This window comes from Trachypithecus francoisi, unplaced genomic scaffold, assembly GCF_009764315.1.
Source record: "Trachypithecus francoisi isolate TF-2019V2 unplaced genomic scaffold, Tfra_2.0 Lachesis_group3, whole genome shotgun sequence".
In the NCBI taxonomy this organism is placed as follows: domain Eukaryota; kingdom Metazoa; phylum Chordata; class Mammalia; order Primates; family Cercopithecidae; genus Trachypithecus; species Trachypithecus francoisi.
Window position 1 is genome coordinate 103,464,333 of NW_022681468.1, and position 17,479 is coordinate 103,481,811.

The window sequence follows — 17,479 nt, forward strand, 5'->3', positions numbered from 1 at the left end:
AGACTCCACCTCAAAAAAAAAAAAAAAAAGAAAAGGTCAAGATGGTGAATTTTATGTTATATGTATTTTGTCACAATTTAAAATGATAAATAAGGCCGGACACTGTGGCTCACACCTATAAACCCCAGCACTTTAGCAGGCTAAGGCGGGCGGATCACTTGAGCCCAGATGTTTGAGACCAACCTTGACAACATGGCAGAACTCCATCTCTACAAAAACACAAAAATTAGCTGGGGATGGTGGCACCCGCCCACAGTCCCAGGTACTTGGGAGGCTGAAGTGGGAGGATCACCTGAGCCCACGTGGTCGAGGCTGCAGTGACCTGTGTTTGGCCACCACACTCTATAGTCTGGGTGACAAAGTGAGACCGTGTCTCAAACAAAAATAATACAACAACATAATAAATAAGTAAAGCCACACTGAAAGCATCTTCCAGCTCCTGCACCACTGGAGTCCTGAAGAGTGATTAAAAGCACACACTTTGAAATGAGATAGACCTGGCTTCTCATAGACCCACACATGAACTTGGAAAAGGTAGATGCTCAATCTTCAAAAATATCTCTTAAACCAAAACACACATTTTATCTTTCAAGTGACTAAATCTTACTGAGCACCAGGTTCCCTCTAGACTTTTCGGGACTCTGTTAACAAATTGCCAGTGGTCAGGCTGTTTTAACCGTCCCTGAGCAGATTCTCCAGCCTACGCAGGGGCTGGTAACCTGAACTGGCCTGTGAATATTTCAGAGTGTCCACTGTCTTAGCTCTGTTCACCCTGTTGAAAAGACAGCTCTGTATGTATGTTTCAGACAGCATTTTACAAGGAGGCCACATCTCTGATTCCAGAAATAAAGAGCAAGTAACTCCATTGCCCTTAAACTTGTCAAGTTTGTTCCCCGCAAAGGTTCTTCACGGATCTAACACTGACACCTACAAAGACCCCGGTTGGTTATTTTGATACATCTAGCCCAACTCTGTAACAGAACCGGTGATAGCCTCGCCAGGCTATTAGTTCCACCTCGAAGAATGATTGGAATTCACCCCATGGGATGTTTGACATGGAAGAGCCTAAACGATCATTTCATCTCTCCCCATGTTTTGCTTGTTTGTTTTCAGATGGGAGGGAGTCTCGCTCTGTCACCCAGGCTGGAGCGCAGTGGCCTGATCTCAGCTCCTGCAAGCTCCACCTCCTGGGTACAGGGCATTCTCCTGCCTCAGCCTCTCAAGTAGCTGGGACTGCAGGCGTGTGCCACCATGCCTGGCTATTTTTCTTTTCTTTTTATTTTTTTATTTTTTTTATTTTTTATTTATTTATTTATTTTTTATTTTTTATTTTTTGAGACGGAGTCTCGCTCTGTCACCCAGGCTGGAGTGCAGTGGCCAGATCTCAGCTCACTGCAAGCTCCGCCTCCCGGGTTCACGCCATTCTCTCGCCTCAGCCTCCGGAGTAGCTGGGACTACAGGCGCCCGCCATCTCGCCCGGCTAATTTTTTGTATTTTTTTAGTAGAGACGGGGTTTCACCGTGTTAGCCAGGATGGTCTCGATCTCCTGACCTCGTGATCCGCCCGTCTCGGCCTCCCAAAGTGCTGGGATTACAGGCTTGAGCCACCGCGCCCGGCCTCTTTTATTTTTAGTAGAGACAGGGTTTCGCCATGTTGTCTAGGCTGGTCTCGAACTCCTGCCTCAGCCTCCCAAAGATCATAAGCATGAGCCATGGCTCCTGGACCCCATGCTTTTACAAATGAGGAAGCTGAGTCATAGAGAGGGTTAAGGAACTTCCTGAATAGAAATAAAAAGTAGGAATGGGAATCAAACCTAGGCCTTTGGGAACCAAGTCTGGACATGTTTCCACGACAACAGGCTATCTCACAAAAATGTAAGTGTCTCATGAGTCTCTAAGTCATCTCGGTTCAGGGACCAAGCCAATTGTCTCTGTAATGCTTCAGTTTTAATATATGCACTGTCAAAGTGAGCATGTATAAAAATGTACGTTGTCAGCTATGATAATTAAATCTTTGACTCATCTGAACACTCTGCCTTAACAGCAAGCATCACGTCATTTTGTAACCGTCTCTTAGCTGGTCCACCTCCTCTACCTCCTCCACTAAACTGTGCATTCCCTGACAACAGGGTTGACTTGTTCCTGTCTTAACCCCTTGTCTGATACAAGGTATTATGATCCTGGATATATAGGAGTTAGATCATTGTGCATGTGAGACTTGTACCATTTATAAGGACAAATACTCATTTTATATTTTAGTCTTACAAGGAAAAAGGCATCTAAGAAAATGTCAGGCATATGCAAGGGCCCCCACAAATTGAGCATAACACAATTCTGCAGATGTCTTGCTTTGTTATTGTTGTTTGGGGTTGTGTTTTTTGTTTTTATTTTTTGCTTGATAATAAAATTAAAGCCTCATATGTATGTCAGAAAGTAGGGTGGCTGAATCTAATATCTTAGCATGTACCATATTTTAGGCATAGTATCTGCTCTATTTTCCAAATTAACTTGTTGATCATTTAAGTATCAAGAAGCCATGTGGTCCAGTCAGAGAAACACGCATCGCACAACTAAAAGTGACTTCAGGCCAGGTGCAGGGGCTCACGCCTGTCACACCAGCACTTTGGGAGGCCAAGGCACGTGGATCACTGGAGACCAGGAGTTCGAGACCAGCCTGGCCAACACAGGGAAACCCCAACTCTACCAAAAAATACAAAAATTAGCTGAGAGTGGTGGCACACCCCTATAAGTCCCAGTTACTGGGGAGGCTGAGGCAGGAGATTCACTTGAACCTAAGAGGCAGAGGTTGCAGTGAGCCGATATCGTGCCACTGCACTCTAGCCTGGGCAATGGAGTGAGACTGTCGCAAAAAAAAAAAAAAAAAAAAAAAAAGAAAGAAAGAAAGAAAAGCAAGGAAAGGAAAAGAAAAGAAAAAGCAACTTCAAAATAATTCAAATCCTTCCCTTGTGTTTCTCAGAAGCCATGAAGTAGGCCAAATAAATGTTGCAGAGTAGCCCTTATTAGAAAGCCCTTTCCTTTTCTAACCTCGTACTCTAGCTGCTTCAGTGCCTCCTTCCACATATTTTTGGTGCTTATCTGGATCAAAATGTTGGAAAAACACCACAAATTTATCTTCTCCCCAATCTCAAACTCATAAAATGCTACTGAATTAATTTAAAAGGCATAAACCTTCAATGGTAGAAGAAATAGGAGGCAGATCACACACAAGAGATTTCAGCAAAGCTCTGCAAGATGAGGAGCGCCTGGAGAAGAGTAACTACTGGGTGGACTGAAGAAGTCCCAGCCAAGAGTAAGGCGTCCAGCGTAACACCCAGGAAGGATGTCAGCAAGTCTTGCACAAACTTAGAGAGACTTGGGATTCAGAAATGCCTGGTGGGAGTGAAATGCGAGCTGAAATAGAAAATTATGGAGGATGTCCACATGGAACAAGCGGACTCACCACCAGCCTTCAAATCCACCCACTTCACATGCACCTGTGGAAACACAAACACCTGGGAACAATATATATTCCCTCCAGATGAATGATCAGATAACCTCTTCTTCAAGAAACTGAATGTTCCTGGGGAAAGAATTCTGTGTTCTAGCCTTTAGGGGCCCAGGATAATGGACAGCAGCCCTCTGGGTCACCCTGACACAGAGACTTCCATGGGAGAAGCCCCACCTACCAAATGCGAAAGAGTGCAATCCCTAAGCAGGGGGATTTAGCAATATGGAGCAAAATTACATAGGCATTTGTTCTCTGACCAGCAAGCCCATGTCCACAAATCTATGCAAAAGACACATTGACAAACTATGAAAAAGACATATACACAACAGTATTCATTGCAACTGTATTTGTAATAGCAAAAGACTGGAATCACATGTCAGTAGGAATAGGTTGACTAAACATTCAACCCAAAACAATGGAGAGTTCTGTAACTGTAAAAAGAAGCAGGGAAGATGCCTGTGAACTTCTAGGAGTTGATCTTCAAGAAGTATTGTTCAGGGGCGGGGAAAGCCAAGCATGTTCCTTTTGGTGTAAGAAGGGGAAAATATAAATATAAAAACATATATTTATCTTTTGAAATAAACAATGAAAGAGTAAAACACAATCGATTTTTAAATGCTTATCTAAATATCTCAGTTAAAAGGTGGAAATTGGCAGACTCAATAAAAAAAGCAAGACCCAATTACTGTATATATTCTTTATAAGAAACACATTTTATTTTATTTATTTATTTATTAATTTTTGAGACAGAGTCTTGCTCTGTCACCCAGGCTGGAGTGCAGTGGCTCACTGCAACCTCTGCCTTCCAGGTTCAAGCCATTCTCCTGCCTCAGCCTCCCCAGTAGTTGGGATTACTGGCACGTGCATGCCACCACACCAGCTAATTATTACTATTATTATTATTATTATTTGAGATGGAGTCTCACTCTGTCACCTAGGCTGGAGTACAGTGGCACGATCTCAGCTCACTGCAACCTCTGCCTCCCAGATTCAAACAATTCTCCTGTCTCAGCCTCCAGAGTAGCTGGGACTACAGGCGTACACCACCATGCCAGCGAATTATTTTATTATTATTATTTTTTTTTTGTATTTTAGTGGAGACAGGGTTTCACCATGTTGGCTAGGCTGGTCTCGAACTCCCGAAATCAAGTGATCTGCCTGCTTTGGCCTCCCAAAGTGCTGGGATTACAGGTGTGAGTCACCGTGACCAGCAAGAAACACACTTTAATCATAAAAACTCTTTGTAAGATCTACCATGCAGGGTGGATCACGAGGTCAAGAGACAGAGACAACCCTGGCCAATGTGGTAAAACTCCATCTCTACTAAAAATACAAAAATTAGCCGGGTGTGGTGGCAGGTGCCTGTAGAACCAGCTACTTGGGAGGCTGAGGCAGGAGAATCACTTGAATCTGGGAGGTGGAGGTGCAGTGAGCCAAGATCATGCCACTGCACTCCAGCCTGGCAATAGAGCAACACTCCGTCTCAAAAAAAAAAAAAAGAAAGATCAATCATACAAACTCTAAACATAAGAAAGTTAGCATGACTATTAAAATAGCCGACAAGATAAACTTCAAGAGAAAGACTATTCCTAAAGATCAAGAAAGACATTTCATTCCAATAGAAAGGTTGATTCATCAATAAAAAATAGAACAATCTTAACTGTGCACACACCTCACAACATAGCTCCCAGATACATGAAACAAAAATCGATGGTACTAACTTTCAGCACAGTTCTCAGCAACATTAGGAGGTAGATCTCTCATTTGTCACTTTCAGAGTGCACCTGGAATTGACCGCTGGCTGTGCTGAGCCTACCATTAACAATAAAAAGTGTGCACCACAATCCTCATGCCTCTCATTGCTGCATGGCGTACGAGGGCCACAGCCACTGCATAAGCAAATGCCTCACTTTCCACCTGTACCTTATCCAAATTCACCATAGGCCAAAAGCTTAATAATTTTGATGGCACTGCATACCAGGTAATACCATATCCCCTTCCCAATCACTAATAATAGGGTCCTTGAGATGACCTTAAGGTGAGTAACCCTACTCCAAAATTCTTTTTTAAGGGTCTGCTTTCCAGGGTTACACCTGTTATTAAATATCTTGGTCAGAGCTTCCCAGACAACCGAACCTGAGGCAATCCCAAGGAGCTTGGTGTGGGTGGTAGGGAAGGAGGGAGAGTGATGGAGGAGGCACTGCCAGCTGGCCCCTGCCTGTTAACACACAGTCAGGTGGGACCATCAGCTTCTCAGCACAGTCTGTCTGGGAGGGGAAAAATTGGGAAGAATTGATCAACTGGCTCCCATCTTTACCAGTCAAAGCTTGGCCCTAAGGCTACACTGTTAGGGACACCCACTGCAGACCCACTGTGTCTCACACCTCAGTGTGGGCACGGAAACCCTCTGGGCATGAGGGAAGAATCACACAGTGTGGCACAAAGAGAGGTGCTGTCAAAATGTGTCTGGGATGGTGATCAAAGCCTGTGAAAAGATGCTTCTAGCAGCACCAGCTAGACCAAGATGTGAGGCAGAGAATTCAGAATGATGCATGGGAGGAGTCTGATAGACAGAACCTACTAAATCTACACCTAACAGCACACTTAAATATGAAACAGTGAGTGTTCTTCCCCAGGGGTCAGGAACAAGACAAGTGAGCACTGTTTTAATCAACAGTGTACCAGAGGTCAGAGGCAGTGCAAGAAGGCAAGAGAAAGGATAAGAACCATAATGGGCCAGGCGCATTGGCTCACACCTGCAATCTCAGAACTTTGGGAGGCCAAGGTGGTGGATCACCTGAGATCAGGAGTTCCAGACCAGCCTGGCCAGCATGGTGAAACCCCGTCTGTACTAAAAATACAAAAATTACCTGGGCATGGTGGCACGCACCTATAATCCCAGCTATTGAGAGGCTGAGGCAGGAGAATGGCTTGAACCCAGGAGGCAGAGGTTGCAGTGAACTGAGATCACTCCACGGTGTTCCAGCCTGGCCAACAGAGTAAGACTCAGACTCAAAGAAGCAAACAAACAAACAAACAAACAAAAAAACCATAATGATTGGAAATAAATAAATAAAACTGCTATGATTCACACAAAATTTGAAAAAAACTTTAGAACCTATAGATTAACCATTAGTATTAATAAATGAATTTATTAGGCAATCTGGAAATAAAAGCCAGTTCAAAAATCAGTTGTATTTCTATATGGGAGCAACAAACTAATAGAATATGAAATTTCAAACTAAATACCATTAAATACCATTTGCAACAGTATGAAAAAGCATCAAACATTTCCTGAATCTGGAACCCACAGGTGTACATCGAGTCACTCAAGGCTGATCATTGAAAAACAAAAACAAAAACAAAAATACCTACATTGCAGAGAGCAAGAGAAATGGGCTCTAGAGCTCATCTGTACTGTAAATTTCCCTCTACCCATGTCCAAATCCATCTAAATAAATCAGTGGTCCTCCCTGAAAGGTGTGATTGCAAGTGTAATCAGACCTGTTATGTACATTGAAAGAAAAATAATGAATAGAAATAGAAATAAATGGCCGGGCGCGGTGGCTCACGCCTGTAATCCCAGCATTTTGGGAGGCCAAGGCGGGCGGATCACGAGGTCAGGAGATTGAGACCACCCTGGCTAACACGGTGAAACCCTGTCTCTACTAAAAATTCAAAAAATTAGCTGGGCATGGTGGTGGGCCCCTGTCGTCCCAGCTACTCTGGAGGCTGAGGCAGGAAAATGGCGTGAACCCGGGAGGCGGAACTTTCAGTGAGCCGAGATCGTGCCACTGCACTCCAGCCTGGGCGACAGAGTGAGACTCCATCTAAAAAAAAAAAAAAAGAAATAGAAATAAATGTCACAAGACTGCTTTTGAAGGCCTCATGGGGAAAAGCTCAGAGTTTTATGAGTGGGATTAGACAGTCAAATTGCACATGACAACCAGAATCCGACAGAAGAGTTAAGAAGCATTCTCAACTTGATAGTGGAGCCAGAGACGCACAGAATGGGAAACCTGTGCTCTCCCTTCCTTCCACTTAGACCTGGTGGTCATAGAATCTGCTCTGTAGTTTGTCATTCAAAAGGGGCAAGACCCAGAAGAGTTTTTCTCAGCTACAAGAGGAGAAAACTGTATGTCTTTGGAGGAATTAGAAATAAATTCTCCCTGAGTTAGGTGGGAGCTATTTGAGCACCATCACCCACTCTCCTGCCCAGAGCCTTGGCAGCTTGCCTGCTGCCCGCCACTCATTTTGCCCACACCCCATTTCCTTTGTCTCATATAAGTGTTCTAAGTTTGGTATTCCAACCATTGGTCCCACGTTGCTTGTCACACTCTGCAAGGATCTTCAGGACTTCAGAAGCCTGTACTGGGCCAGGCGCAGTGACCCAATAATCCCAGCATTTTAGGAGGCTGAGGTGGGCGGATCACCTGAGGTCAGGAGTTTGAGACCAGACTGGCCAAAATGGTGAAACCCTGTCTTTACAAAAATACAAACATTAGCCGGGCATGATGTCAAGCACCTGTAATCCCAGCTACTGGGGAGGCTGAGGTGGGAGAATCACTTGAACCCAGGAGGTGAAGTTTGCAGTGAGCAGAGATCATGCCACTACACTACAGCCTGGGTGACACAGCAAGACTCCATCTCAAAAAAAAAAAAAAAAAAAGGAGCCTGGACTGGCATGGTAGATAGAGTTCAGGGCGTTGTATCCACAAGGTTGTTGGGTTCAATTTTAAAAATTAAAATTAAAAAAAAGCAACATCCTGTCACCCAAGCTGCAGTGCAGTGGTGCGATCATGGCTCACTGCAGCCTCAAACTCCTGGGCCCAAGCAGTCCTCCCGCCTCAGCCTCCCAAATAGCTGAGACTACAAGCAAGCACAACAACACCCAGCTAACTTTAAAAACATTTTTTGTAGAGATAGGCTCTTGCTATGCTGCCCAAGCTGCTCTCGAACTCCTGGGCTCAAGTGGTCCTCCAGCATGGGCCTCCCAAAGTGCTGGGATTACAGTCATGAGCTACTGCGGTATGACCTGGTTGGGAAGCTTTTAAAGGGATTGCTAGAAATGTTAGATTCCAGGAAGAATGAATGGGTTCTGAAGTATAAAAGGCAACTCAGAAATTAATTTGAATACATGTTCAAATGTAGCACTAGGCAGCTAGTCAATTGTAGCTCAACTCAGCTCTCACCTGGTTCTGTATGAATTATATTCAGTATGGCAGGTGGTATATTTTCATGTGCTTTGTGGGGAAGTGTAGCCTCTAAAATGAGGTGTGCCCATCACTTTTTGAGGCCTTACATGCCCTGGCACAGCTCCCAAGATGGGCCTTCATGTTCGCAACCTTGTGGAAGCCTCACAGGGTGAGGATTAAGTGAGGTAATAGAAATTAAACGATTTTGAAAGAACATGATGTACCTGCACAAATACCAAACAATGTTTTAGGTTCTTTGAGGACTTCTTGTCATTCTTTTGTCTTCTCCTTTCTCTTTTGTTTTTTAAACAGAGTCTCACTCTGTTGCCCAGACTGGAGTGCAGTGGCGCAATCTCGGTCCACTGCAACCTCCGCCTCCCAGGGGATTCTCCTGCCTCAGCCTCCCAAGTAGCTGGGACTACAGACGTACATCACCATGCCCAGCTAACTTTTATATTTTTAGTAGAGATGGGGTCTCACCATGTTGGCCAGGCTGGTCCTGGACTCCTGACTTAAGTGATCTGTCCGCCTCGGCCTCCCAAAGTGCTGGGATTACAGGCATGAGCCACCACGCCCAGCCTAAGCCAATTTCAATTTCTCCTTCACCCTCATCCCTCAAGCCAATCTCAGGTACCTCTTGGGAGAACCACCTCAACCCCAGCAAGCACTGCTGTTCCGACTCTTATTTTGCTTGCCTGGACCAGTGCGGTTGTCTATGATTGATTAGTCTGTCCACCTGGAGTCTTTGTCCCTCTAGTCTTCCACTCCCCTCCAGAAGATGAAGCTTCCTAAACCTCAGATCACATCATGCAGATATAGGAATGTTTCCTTGCCCCATAATCTAACAGGTTAAAAATGTTTCTTTCTATTTTTGGTAAATAAGATTTTTTTTTTTTTTTTTTAAATCAGGACAGGGCATGGTGTCACACCTATAATCCCAGCACTTTGGGAGGCCGAGACAGGCAGATCATTTGAGGTCAGGAATTCTAGAGCAGCCTGGCCAACATGTGGAAACCCTATCTTTACTAAAAATACAACAATTAGCGAGGCCTGGTGTCGGGCACCTGTAATCCCAGCTACTTGGGAGGTTGAGGCAGGAGAATCGCTTGAACCTGGGAGGCAGAGGTTGCAGTGAGCCGAGATCATGTCACTGCTCTCCATCCTGGACGAAGAATCTAGAAGAAAAAAAAAAGACAGAAAAAAAAAGGAAGAAAGAAAAAAAAAGAATGAAGTGGGTATTAATCTCATTAAATCTCTTTTTTTAGTATCTCTTAAACATCAGTAGGTTCTTATTGAACCTACTGATATGCCGTATCACGGTAACGTATTTTCCATTTTTATGCCATTTTAACCCTCTTGAGACAAACTCTTCTTCCTGGTGATAGTAGATAATTGTTTTAAATTGAATTCAATTTGCTAGTGTTTTGTTTGGGATTTTTTTATGGCAATAATTCTCAATAATTAGGCCTGTGCAATAGAGGTAATTTTCAAAAAGCAAGTTGCACAGCCCTTAGTTTCCACAGAAACCCAAAATGTAGTTGTGGGTGGGGAGTAGGCAGGAAGGGGTTTGTGATGGAAAGGGTGGGAAGAGGGGAAGGAAAGTGAGTGACAACAAGCTCCCCACTCTGTTTCCACCAGCAACGGCTCATCTTTTAAAGTCTTTTCACACTGGGGTTCCATGTGTGCTTTTTGGTATTGACATTATCTGAGTAAAATAAATGAAATAGTTTTCCGTCTCTTCATATGTGCTGAACCACTTTAAATAACATGGAAAATTATCTGTTCCTTAAAACATTTTAACTCAGATCCTTTTATGCGGGGAGGGACAATGAGAGGTTCAGTAAGTTTTTGATAATTTTTTTAATTGAAATTTTTGTTGAGATCATTGCAGATACACATGCAGTTGTAAGAAACAATACAGAGAGGCTCTTTGTACACTTTGTCCAGTTTTCCCCAAGGGTAACAGTTTGCAAAACTATAGTATACTGCTGGGCACTGTGGCTCAAGCCTGTAATCCCAGCACTTTGAGAAGCATAACTTGAGATCAGGAGCTCGAGACCAGCCTGGCCAACATGGTGAAATCCCATCTCTGCTAAACATACAAAAATTAGCTGGGGCTAGGTGCAGTGGCTCAAGCTGGGCACGCTGGCTCACGCCTGTAGTCCCAGCATTTTGGGAGGCCAAGGCAGGTGAATCTCCTGAGGTCCAGAGTTCGAGACCAGCCTGGCTAACATGGTGAAACCGCATCTATACAAAAATACAGGCCGGGCCCACAGTGGCTGATGCCTGTAATCTCAGCACTATAGGAAGCCAAGGTGTGCATAACATGTGAGGTTGGGAGTTCGAGACCAGCCTGACCAACATGGAGAACCCCTATCTCTACTAAAAATACAAAATTAGCTGGGCATGGTGGTGCACGCCTGTAATCCCAGCTACTTGGGAAGCTGAAGCAGAAGAATCACTTGAACCTGGGAGGTGGAGGTTGTGGTGAGCCAAGATCGCGCCATTGCACTCCAGTCTGGGCAACAAGAGAGAAACTCTGTATCAAAAAAAAAACAACACACACACACACACGCATATATATAAAGTATATATGTATCTATACATATATGTATGTATAGATACATATATACACACACACAAAAATTAGTTGGTCATGATGACAGGCTGCTTATAATCCCTGCTACTCTGGAAGCTGAGGCAGGAAAATCGCTTGAACCTGGGAGGCGGAGGTTGCAGTGAGCCAAGATCACACCACTGCATCCTAGCCTGGGCAACAGAGTGAGACTCTATCTCAATTAAAACAAATAAAAATAAAAATAAGAAGTTTTTATTTCTCCAGGACAAATGCCCAACAGTACAACTGCTGGGTTGTGTAGTGAGTGCGTATATCATTTTATAAGAAAGTGCAAAATTGTTTTCCAGAGTTGTGATATCATTTTATATTTCTGCTAGTAAATGCACGAGTAATTCAGTTTCTCTATTTCCTTGCTAGCATTTGATGTTGTCATTTTCAACTGTAGCCATTCTAATAGATATACAGTCGGTCCTCCATATCCATGGGTTCCATGTTCATGCATTCAGCCAACTGAGGATCAAAAATATATCTTAGGTCAAAGACGGTGGTTGTGTCTGTACTGAATATGTAAAAAAAAAAAAAAAAACAAATTCTTGTCCTTATTTCCTAAACAATACAGTATGACAACTATTTACCTAGCATTTACATTGTATTAGGGTTATCTTAACTTTTTTTTTTTTTTTTTTTTGAGGCGGAGTCTCGCTCTGTCGCCCGGACTGGAGTGCAGTGGCCGGATCTCAGCTCACTGCAAGCTCCGCCTCCCGGGTTTACGCCATTCTCCTGCCTCAGCCTCCCGAGTAGCTGGGACTACAGGCGCCCGCCACCTCGCCCGGCTAGTTTTTGTATTTTTAGTAGAGACGGGGTTTCACCGTGTTAGCCAGGATGGTCTCGATCTCCTGACCTCGTGATCCGCCCGTCTCGGCCTCCCAAAGTGCTGGGATTACAGGCTTGAGCCACCGCGCCCGGCCCAACTTTTTTTTTTTTTAAGAGACAGTCTTTACTCTGTTGCCCAAGCTAGAGTGCAATGCCATGATTTCAGTTCACTGCAGCCTTGAACCCTGGGTTCAAGCAATCCTCCTGCCTCAGCCTCCCAAGCAGCTAGGACTACAGACATGCACTACCATGCCCAGCTAATTAATTTTTTTTTTTTTTTGTAAAGACAGGGTTTCACTATTGCCCAGGCTGGTCTCAAACCCCTGGCTTCAAGCAATCCTCCCATCTCATCCTCCCAAAGCACTGGGATTATAAGCATGAGCCGCTGCACCTGGCCTGTATTAGGTATTAGAAGTAACCTAAAGATGATTTAAAGTATACAGGAGGACTACACAGGTTATATGCAAAGAGTATGCCATTTTACATCAGGGACCTAGCATCTGTGGAGTTTGTTGTCTATGGGGGAAGAGGGGTGCCGGAACTGACCCCTCATGGATATGGAGGGATGACTCTACAGTGCATCTCATTATGATTTTAACTTGCATTTCCCTCATGGCTAATAATGTTGAATGTCTTTCATATGCCTATTTTGTCATCCTGTATCCTTTTCAGTAATATTTCTGTTCATGTCTTTTGCGCATTTTCTAATTGGATAGTTTTGTTTTTGTTTTTGTTGTTGTTGTTACTATTGAGTTTTGAGAGTTTTTTAAACAGTATTCTCCCTTTGTCCTCGGGAGACACATTCCAAGACCCCCCAGTGAATGCCTGAAACGTAGATAGTGCTGAACTCTATACATACTTTGTTTTTTCCTTCACATACACACCCGGGATAAAGTGTAATTTATAAATTAGGCACAGTAAGAGATTAACAACTGTACCTAATAAGTTTCTTGGGTTTTTTTGTGAGACAGAGTCTCACTCAGTTGCCCAGGCTGGAGTGCAGTGGCACTATCTAAACTTACTGCAGCCTCTGCCTCCTGGGTTCAAGAGATTCTCCTGCCTCAGCCTCCCGGGTAGCTGGGACTACAGGCACCCGCCACCACACCCAGTTAATTTTTGTATTTTTAGTAGAGATGGAGTTTCTCCATGTTGGCCAGACTGCTTTTGAACTCCTCATGTGATCCACCCACCTCAGCGTCCCAAAGTGCTGGGATTATAGGCATGAGCCATCGCGGCCAGCCAATAATTAAGTTATTATTAGTAAAGTATTATTAAATAAAATAAGGATTACTTGAACACAGGCACTGTGATACTGGGACAATCAGTCTGATAACTGAGGTAGCTACTAAGTGACTTCCAGGTAGCTAGTGTGGACAATGTGGATATCCCAGGCAAAGGAATATGACTCCCATCCCGGCAAGGGGCAGACGACTGGCATAAGATTTCGTCATGTTACTCAGGATGGTGCACAATTTAAAACTTATGAATTGTTTATTTCTGGAATTTTCTATTTAATATTTTCAGATAGCAACTGAGAGCAGATACCTGAAACCACAGAAAGTGAAACCAAGGATAAGTAAGGATCACTGTATATTCCAGATACTAATCCTTTGCTAGATATGTGGTTTGCAGATATTTTCTCCTAGTGTATAATTTGTCTTCATCCTCTTCATGTGGACATCCACACAGCAAAAAAAAATTTAATTTTTTTTGAGACGGAGTCTCACTCTGTCACCCAGGCTGTAGTGCAGTGGTGAGATCTCAGCTCACTGCAACCTCTGCCTCCAGGGTTGAAGCAATTCAGATCTCCTGCCTCAGCCTCCTGAGTAACTGGGATTACGGGCACCCGCCACTATGCCCAACTAATTTTTTTGTATTTTAGTAGAGGCAGGGTTTCACCATGTTGGCCAGGCTGGTCTTGAACTCCTGACCTCATGATCCATCCGCCTCAGCCTCCCAAAGTGCTGGGATTACAGGTGTGAGCCACCGCGTCTGGCCAAAAAAATTTAATTTTGATGAAGTCGGATTTATCAATTTTTTATTTTATGAATCATGCTTTTGGTATCAAATCTAAACACTGTTTGCCCAGCACTAAATCCTGAAAATTTTTGCCTAATTTTAAAAAAATTACAGTTTTATGTCTACATCACATTGTACTCCATAAATGTATACAGTTATGATTTGTTAATTAAAAATAATATTAATAAAAAATCAAAATGGGTCATAGGCTTAAATGTAGACATGGCAGAAGATGAGAGGGCGAGGGAGAGAAAAGGGGCCAAACTTGCCTTTTTATAATGAACCCACTCACTCCAGGATAACAAACCCACTCCTGCCATAATGGCATTAATCCATTCATAGGGGCAGAGCCACCAGGCCTGATTACCTCTTAAAGATCCCAATTCTATTAACGTTTTAAGAGCAACTACTTTTTTTTTTTTTTTTTTTTTTTTTTTGAGAAGGAGTTTTGCTCTTGTTGCCCAGGCTGGAGTGCAGTGGTGTGATCTTGGCTCACCACAACCTCCACCTCCTGGGTTCAAGTGATTCTCCTGCTTCAGCCTCCTGAGTAGCTGGGATTACAGGAGCCACCACGGCCGGTTAATTTTGTTTGTTTGTTTGTTTGTTTGTTACAGAGTTTCGCTGTTGTTGCCCAGGCTGGAGTGCAATTGCACTATCTGGGCTCACTGCAACTTCTGGCCTCCCAGGCTCAAGCGATTCTCTTGCCTCAGTCTACCAAGTAGCTAGGATTACAGGCACCTGCCACAAAGCCCAGTTAATTTTTTGTATTTTTAGTAGAGATGGAGTTTCTCCATGTTGGTCAGGCTGGTCTTGAACTCTCGACCTCAGGTGATCTGCCCGCCTCGGCCTCCCAAAGTCCTGGGATTACAGGCATGAGCCACTGCACCCAGCCAATTTTATATTTTTAGTAGAGATGGGGTTTCTCCATGTTGGTCAGGCTGGTCTCAAACTCCCAACCTCAGGTGATCTTCCAGCCTTGGCCTCCCAAAGTGCTGGGATTACAGGCATGAGCCACTGTGCCTGGCCCAGCAATTACATTTTAACATAAATTTTGGAGAGGACAAACATTCAAATAATAGCAGGATAATACTAGCCTCATAAAATAACTTTGGAAATAGTCGTGTGCCTTCTATTTTCTGGAAGAAATTGTGTAAAATTGGCATTCATTATTCTTTAAATGTTTGGCAGTTTTCCAGTGAGACTATCTAGGCCTGGATGTTTTTGCAGGGAGAGCTTTGAATTTGTTAATTCAATTCCTTCAGTGGTTATGGGACTAGTCAGATTTTCTGTTTCATCTTGATTGAGTCTTGATAGTTTGTGGTTTTTAAAGGATTGGTCCATTTCATAAAATTGTCAAATTTATCACTGTGAAGTTGTGTATTAGTCCATTCTCACACTGCTGTAAGGACATACCTAAGACTAGGTAATTTATAAAGAAAAAAAGGTTTGGGCTGGACACGGTGGCTCACACCTATAATCCTAGCACTTTGGGAGGCCGAGGCGGGTAGATCACTTGAGGTCAGGAGTTCAAGACCAGCCTGGCCAACATGTGAAATCTCATCTCTACCAAAAATACAAGAGTTAACCAGGCATGGTGGTGTGTGCCTGTAATCCCAGCTACTCAGGAGGCTGAGGCAGAAGAATTGCTTGAGATGGAGGTTTCTATGAGCTGAGATCACGCCATTGCACTCCAGCCTGGGGTACAAGAGTGAAACTCCATCTCAAAAAACAACAGCAGCAGCAGCAACAACAACAACAACAACAAAAGCGAAAAAGAAAAAGAGGTTTATGGCACTCACAGTTCCACATGGCTGGGGAAGCCTCATAATCATTGCAGAAGGCAGAGGAAGAGCAAAGGCACATCTTACATGGTAGCAGGCAAAAGAGCCTGTGCAAGGGAACTACCCTTTATAAAACCATCAGATCTCATGAGAACAGCACAGGAAAACCCACCCCCATGATTCAATTACCTCCCACTGGGTCCCTCCCATGACATGTGGGGATTATGGGAGCTACAATTCAAGATGAGATTTGGGTGGGAATACAGCCAAACTGTATCAAGGTGTTTATAGAATGCCTTTATTATCTTTGTTTAAAAAAAAAAACTCTACAGAATCTGTAGCAATATCCCCTATTTAATTCTTTTTGTTGGTAATTTGTGTCTTCTTTTGTTTTTGTCAGTCTCACTAGAAGTTTATCAATTTTATTGATGTCTTTTGTGAGAATCAGATTTTTCTTTTTTTGAGCCCTCTCTCACCCAGGCTGGAGTGCAATGGCACACTCTCCACTCCCTGCAGCCTCCGCCTCCTGGGCTCAAGCGATTCTCCTGCCTCGGCCTCCTGAGTAGCTGGGACTATAGGCACATGCCACTACGCCCAGCTAATTTTTGTATTTTTAGTAGAGACAGGGTTTCACCATGTTGGCCAGGGTGGTCTCAATCTCTTGACTTCGTGATCCACCCACCTCGGCCTCCCAAAGTGCTGGGATTACAGGTGTGAGCCACCATGCCCGGCCTCTTTCTTTTTTAATTTACAGGCGTGAGCCACCATGCCTGGCCTTCTTTTTTCTAATGTAAGCATTTAGTGCTATCAATTTCCCACTAAACACTGCTTTACCTGCATCCTACATATTATGATAGGCTGTATTTTTGTTTTCATTCTGTTCTATGTAATTTTTAATAGTCAGCAATGTACATTATTTATTATTCATGATCCACTCTCATACAAATGATGTCCTGAAGAACTTCCATTTACCAACAATTCTGAACTATGTCTTGTGTAGAAAACAAACAAACAAAACAGAAATGTTCTCAAACTCAGGCATACATCTGAAAACAACTCAAACAAACTTGGAGGAAAGTTAGAAAGAAACTGTATTGGAAGGAGAGGGTGTAGGGACGCTGTCAGCTCAGCCATGTGTAGGTTTCCTGAAGGTCCAATCTTCTCACGTGAGAGAGAAAGTATGGGACATTTGCCAGCTGGTGCACACCAAATCAATCCTCTTTTCAGTATTGAAACAAACAGCGTCTTATTAAGAACTTGGCTTCTCTACCTATTATTTTACAGGGAATTGAACTTCTGTGGCTTTCAATACTGTCTTGTCAGGAAAGTTGTATTGCTGGGATTGTGTATGTATTTGCTAATTATTTCTACCTTTGAGACTTCTTCTCTAACCCATAGATTATTTAGAAATGTGTTTAATTCCTACGTGTTTAGAGGTTTTCTGTTCGTTTTTCTGTAATTGTTTTCTAGTTCGATTGCATTATGGTGGGCTCTGTGTCCCCCACTGGGCCCCCAGGAGGCTCTGT

At 43.5% G+C, this 17,479-nt stretch overlaps 1 non-coding gene across 1 annotated transcript; it reads right to left on the minus strand.

Moving 5' to 3' along the window:
* Positions 1-1,867: 1,867 nt before the first annotated feature.
* On the minus strand, positions 1,868-1,972 carry LOC117071699. The gene has a single exon (XR_004432454.1). It is a non-coding gene; the product is annotated as a U6 spliceosomal RNA (small nuclear RNA).
* Between the last annotated feature and the right edge of the window lie 15,507 nt (positions 1,973-17,479).